This window comes from Nematolebias whitei, chromosome 18 (genome assembly GCF_014905685.2).
Source record: "Nematolebias whitei isolate Nwh7 chromosome 18, NemWhi1, whole genome shotgun sequence".
Lineage (NCBI taxonomy): Eukaryota > Metazoa > Chordata > Actinopteri > Cyprinodontiformes > Rivulidae > Nematolebias > Nematolebias whitei.
This window is the reverse complement of record NC_056515.1, coordinates 1079867-1086322: the sequence shown is the minus strand read 5'-3', so window position 1 is coordinate 1086322 and position 6456 is coordinate 1079867.

Genomic DNA, 6456 nt, shown 5'->3' with positions numbered 1-6456 from the left:
GACCAATCTCTAAACTCTGCATTTTAGCCAAGGTTCTAGAAAAACTGATAAACTCTCAAATCAAAAATGACCTGGACTCATTTAACATCTTACCTCCACATCAATCTGGTTTTAGGAAACAACACAGCACAACCACTGCTTCACTGAAGGTTCTTAATGATGTTGTTGAAGCACTGGATGCTAAGGATTATTGTGCTGCACTTTTCTTAGACCTGTCTAAAGCTTTTGACACTGTTGATAATAACATCTTGTGTCATAAGTTCTCGGTTTCTCAGAACACACCATTGGTTGGTTCTCTAACTATCTTTCAGACCGGAGGCAATGTGTTCAACATAATGGTACTTCCTCCAGTTATTTAAGTCAACAATGGTGTACCACAAGGCTCAGTCTTAGGACCCACCCTCTTTACAATCTACATACATAATGTAGGTAAAAACATCCCTAATGCATCCATACATTTCTATGCTGATGACACAGTTGTTTATTGTCAAGCTAAAACTATTGCTAAGGCTTTCCAGCTTTCAACTACATCCAGACAGATTTGTTCTGCCTCAAACTTGTCCTGAATGCCGACAAAACCAAAGGGATGCTTTTTTCAAATAGAAAGTTGGTCCCAGCAGTTCTTCCTCCGATTTTATCCTCAAATGGTGTCCCCATTGAGTTTGTTGATTCCTATAAATATTTGGGTATCTTGGTCGACTCACATCTCTCTTTTAAGCTCCATGTGGAAAACTTGGTAAAGAAACTGAAAGCTAAACTGGGTTTCTTTTTCAGAAACAGATCCTGTCTAACGCTGAATGCTAGGAAACGCCTTGTATCTGTGACTTTCCTTCCCTCCATTGAATACGGTGACATTATTTACATGAACGCTCCTACAAGAACCCTGCAGATGTTGGATGCTGTCTATCATGGTGCACTAAGATTCATAACTGGCTGTGATTATCGTACCCACCACTGCACCCTGTATTCACTGGTTCACTGGACATCATTAACTTCACACAGACTCTCTCACTGGTACATTTCCATCTTTAAATCACTTATTGGTCTGCTGCCTTCATACATCTCCTCCTACATGTCTCTGCGTGAGTGCAGCTACGGAGTGCGCTCTCAGGACATTATTACCTGCAGTGTTCCCTCAATGAGGACTGAACTAGGCAAAAGGGCCTTCTCCTATTCCGCTCCTGTTTCTTGGAATATCTTACAAAAAGATTTGAAGCTCTCAACCTTGACCTCTACAAGTGTCTTTAAGAATCTGTTGGACTCCTGGCCGGGACCAATGCAGACATGTTCCTGTTTTTAGTTTTCTACATTCGTCTTAGAATCTAGCTGTTTTTTTTTGTTACCTCTTTCTTTTAGCCATCCTATTTGTAAAAAAAAAACAAAAACAAAAAAAAAACTGCATTATGATTTTTTTTATAAATGTTTATTGTTGTTGCTGTTGTCCATTGTTGTCATCTTTCTTTGTTGAAATCAGATCTCTCTTGTAAATGAGTCCCCGAGGCTCAATGGGATTACCAGTCTAAATAAAGGTTGAATGAAAAAAAAAAGAATCCGTTTTAAAGTTCTTGTGCTGACGTACAGAGCTTTAAATGGCCAGACTCCTGTGTATCTTTGTCAGCTTTTAACGAAATACTCTGCTGCTCGTGGTCTTCACTCCCAGTCACAGAACCTCTTGGATGTTCCACGTACGCGACTGAAAACTAAAGGGGACAGGGCCTTTTAGTCATTGGCTCCAAGACTGTGGAACAATTTGCCACTGCGACTTCGTTCTGCTAACTCTGTTGAGGTTTTTAAAAAACGACTGAAAACACTTTTATTCTCCAAGGCTTTTATGTCATGATTTTACTGTGCTTCTTGTAGTTGTTAGGCTTATTTTATTCTTTGTATATTTTAGCATTGATTTTTATTGTACAGCACTTTGTGATTTTATGTCTGATTTTATGTACAGCGCTTTGTGATTTTATGTCTGTGGTAAGCGCTTTATAAATAAACTTTACTTACTTACTTACTTACTTGGGTTGTGACCGAAAGAACAAGATCTCGGATACAAGCAGCTGAAATGATTGTTCTCCGCAGGGTGGCTGCGCTCTCCCTTAGAGATAGGGTGAGAAGCTTGGTCATCCGGGAGGGACTCAGGGTCGAGCCGCTGCTTCTCCATATTGAGAGGAGCCAGCTGAGGTGACTCAGGCATCTGGTTAGGATGCCTCCTGGACGCCTCCCTGGTGAGTAGTTCCGGGCATGTCCCACCGGGAGGAGACCCAGAGGAAGACCAAGGACATGCTGGAGGGACTATGTTTCTCAGCTGGCCTGGGAACGCCTTGGGATTCCCCTGGAGGAGGTGGCCCAAGTGGCTGGGGAGAGGGAAGTCTGGGCCTCCCTACTTAGGCTGCTACCCCCGCAGCCCGACCATGGATAAGCAGAAGATAATTGATGGATGGATGGATGGATGGATGGATGGATGGATGGATGGATGGATGGATGGATGGATGGATGGATGGAGATATATACAGTATATATATATATATGTGTGTGTGTGTGTGTGTGTGTGTGCGTGTGTAAGGGATGGTGGTGCAGAGGTTAGGGAAGTTGAGCCTGAGATCGGAAGATTGATGTTTCAACTCCTGGTACCAACAACATCAAAATTTGTGTCGGATTGGTGAGGCACCCACCCACACCTGTCTCTACCCTCATTTTCCAAACTCTGGGCACTTGAGCAAGGCCCTTACCCCCACCATCCGCTCCCCCAGTACCCCAGATAGCAGCTCTCTGCTCCACATAGAGGGCTGTGGTAGCTTGGTGGTCTGTGGTCATGTCAGGAAGGGCATCCGGTGTAAAAATAATTGCCAAATCTTTGTGCGACTCAGTTCGATGTGGTGACCCCTGAGAAGGGAGAAGCCATAAGAAGAAGAAAAAACATATGTACACAAATACACACACACACATGCACGCGCACACACACACACACATACAGTGTATGTGTGTGTAAATTAACAAAGTTTTAAACAGCAAGATGAAGCTGAATTAAGTGCAGCTCGAGTTCAGCAGTCTGAAAAAACTGTTTCTGAGCCTTTTGGTCTTGCTCTGAATGCTCCTCAGCCACCTGATTAAGGGGAGGGGCTGGAACAGACTGTGTGTATGATGAGTGGAGTCCTTCGTGATGCAGAGTGCCCTCCCCCTAAATCGTGATGGGTAGAGATTTGAGGTGGTGGGAAGGCTGCTCCCCACAGTCTTCTGTGCAACCTTAACCACTCTCTGCAGAGCCATCCTCTCAGCAGCTGTGTAGCTGTCGTGCCACATGGTGAAACAGGTGCAGAGAACGCTCTCCACCACACAGCAATAGAATCTCCTCAGGACAGAGCTCCCAAGTCCAGCTCTCCGCAGCTTCCTGAGGAAGTTGAGATGCTGGTGGGCCTTCTTGACCAGACAGGAAGAGTTGACACTCCAGTTGAGGTCACTGGATATATGCAACCCCAAGTACTGTACCTGTATAAGGAAACAACACAGCACGACTGCTCTGCTGAAGGTTTTTAATGACATTGTTGAATCATTGGATGCTAAGGATTATGGTGCTGCACTTTTCTTAGACCTGTCTAAAGCGTTTGACATTGTGGACCATGACATATTGTGTCATAAGCTCTTAGAAACTGGTTCCTCAGAACACACCATTTGTTGGTTCTCTAAAGCCCCTTATCCACGGGGCTTTTTGGTACTCCTATGTAACTAGTTGTGGCCGATTGCGTGTTTTATCAACAATGCCTCTAGTGGCGGAACCCACCCCATTTTTGGGACCTAAATCTCTGAGGTCCCAGGTCTGGTTCTTTTAGGGTCTAGTTGTGACATCAGCGCACTGTAGGTCACTGATTGGTCAGGGGGCGTATTCATTGGTGGAGGGCGGAGATTCAGTCTTCCACCGGAAATCACAATCCACCATTTTCTTTTTCACCCGCATAACAGACAACAAGTAATCGGAGGAGCTTATTTTGGAATATTTTATAAGGTAAAACAAATAATCATGGCACAACCGTGGTCGAATGCTGAAGTTCAGGCATTTCTCTGTTTGCTGGCCGATGAACAAGTGCAGCGCGAGCTAGATGGAACGAAACGAAATGAAAAGATTTTTCAAGAGGTGTCTGCGCAGATGGCGGTGCAGGGCTTCCATCGCACACCAAAGCAGAGGAAAGCTTAAAAAACTAATAGTTGATGGTGAGTGTATTTTATTTACTTTAAGCATATTTCCTTTTCCTCATGCAACCGTTTCTTTGCGTTTTCTGAAAGTACTCTGAACAAACGAGGCTGACTCGGTTACGTCGTTATTAGTTAGCATCATTGCTAACTGTACTCTGTTGCTGTTTTTCCACTCTTATTTTGATGCAGAAAGTCCCACTGAAGATGAAGGTTCACCAGATTCTGCTTTTGACTGTCCAATCCTCCCCGCTTCTGACCCTTCCCGACCACACCAGCTCCGAGTACATCTACACCACCGAGTACATCTATGCCACCGAGTACATCTACACCACCGAGTACATCTATGCCACCGAGTACATCTACACCACCGAGTACATCTACACCACCGAGTACATCTACACCACCGGGCACATGCACGCCACCGGGCAACACGCAGCAGAGCGGCACCAAACAGCACCCGTTACTAGGTAAGAAGCAACAATCGTGTTTAACATGACATTGATCATGTTGATATGAATGTTGTTTTGTTTTTGTTGTAAAACACCTTGCATGTATTCAAACTACTTGTTTATTCAGTTGTAATGGATAAATGTTAAATTTAATTATTCATTTATTACTTAAACTTTCATTTATGAAGTTTATTATTGAAATTATACAGGGTGTAGTGATTTTTGTTCAGATTAACGATGCTCTGTTCTTTTTCTAAATTAGCACAAACCGTTGTAAATGACTACATGTAGTTTATTTATGCCCACCTGCTTACTATCATTAAAGTACTAGACTGCTTTATGAACAGAATCATTTCTGATCTTGTGAACAAACACCTTTTGAAATTAGCAGGAACTTTAATGTAAATAATTTATTTAAAAACTCTACCTGTACTTCATCATCTAACAGCCATTTTCTTGTGTGTTATTCCTAGGCAATAGAAAGCGCAGATCAACAAGTGCAGCAGAGAGCTTTGTTTCTGCACATACAGAACAAGAAGAGATGAACCAGAAGCAGAGAGAGGAACACTTCCATTTTATTTGTGAGGATGCCAAAAAAGCAAGGCAACGCCAAGCTGCAGCAGCGAGGAAGCAGGAGAAAGCAATTAGGAGGGAGGAGATGGCCTTGAGGAGAGAGGAAGCAGATGTTCGCAGAGAGGAAGCAGCACAGCAAAGGCAGGAGGCTGAACAGAGTGCTGCTTTCAATCAGGCCCTCCTTGGGGTGCTGGAATCCATTGCCCGTTCCATGGCAAACAGACATGTTTAAAAATATTTAGAGTAGATCATAGTTGATCTATAGAAATGTAGATCCTGCAAGGTAAGCCCACAAATAGCCAAACATGTAGCTTGTTAAGTTTGCATATTTAATTAGTGTATTATTGTTTTTTTTGTACAGGTCTTTATTTCTAATAAAAGAAACATTTTCAAGTCTTGAGCTTCCATCTGATCATCAAAAGTGAAGTGCTTACAGTGTTTTTTTTACGTCAATAGTGTAGATAAGTGAAGTAATTGTTTTTTACCTGTAACAATGCTGGTGAAGATTCTCAGTTATCCTTGACACGGCAAATCCCCCCCAAAACAGATAAAAACAAAACCTCAGGACTTTTTTTAAAACTGAAGACGTTTCGCTAATCATCCGAGGAGCACTCACAATTCAATGAAAAAAGGAATCTGGGATTAAAGTTATAAAGCTGTGGTGTTCTGTAAGCTTGCTGGAGATTGATCTGCATGTGTCAGTCTCCATAATACAAGCTGACGGCACACCACAGCTTTATAACTTGAATCACACTCCTCGTTTCATTCAATTGAGAAAGAGCCTCGGATGAAAAGTGATACATCTTCATTTACAAATAAAGTCGAGTATTTTTATTTATGTATTTGTTCGGTTTTATCTGTAATGAGTACTGAAAAACATAACCATAATACAGAATGTCCATGTGTTGTAAATGAACATTGCAGTGGAGTTAAAAAGGTGTAGGACTTGTGTAATCTATGTTTACAATCCTCCTCATTCAGGAGGTTTTCAGTCATTGCATGTCAAACACCTCGGCCATGATGTCCATCTTGTGGATCCAGCAGCTTCTGCATCTTTTTCGCCCAAGGTCAAAAATTCTCTCCACGACTTTCACTGTGGTACAAAGGAGCACTAACTTAATATTACTTAACAGCACTTCAATCATGAAGATAATTTGTGACAGCTTAATTTAAAGAGCTGCGTGGTAAGCATAAGCACTGAAAGTTGTTAAATATCAAATCAAATTTAGGTTATTATGTAATGTACGTA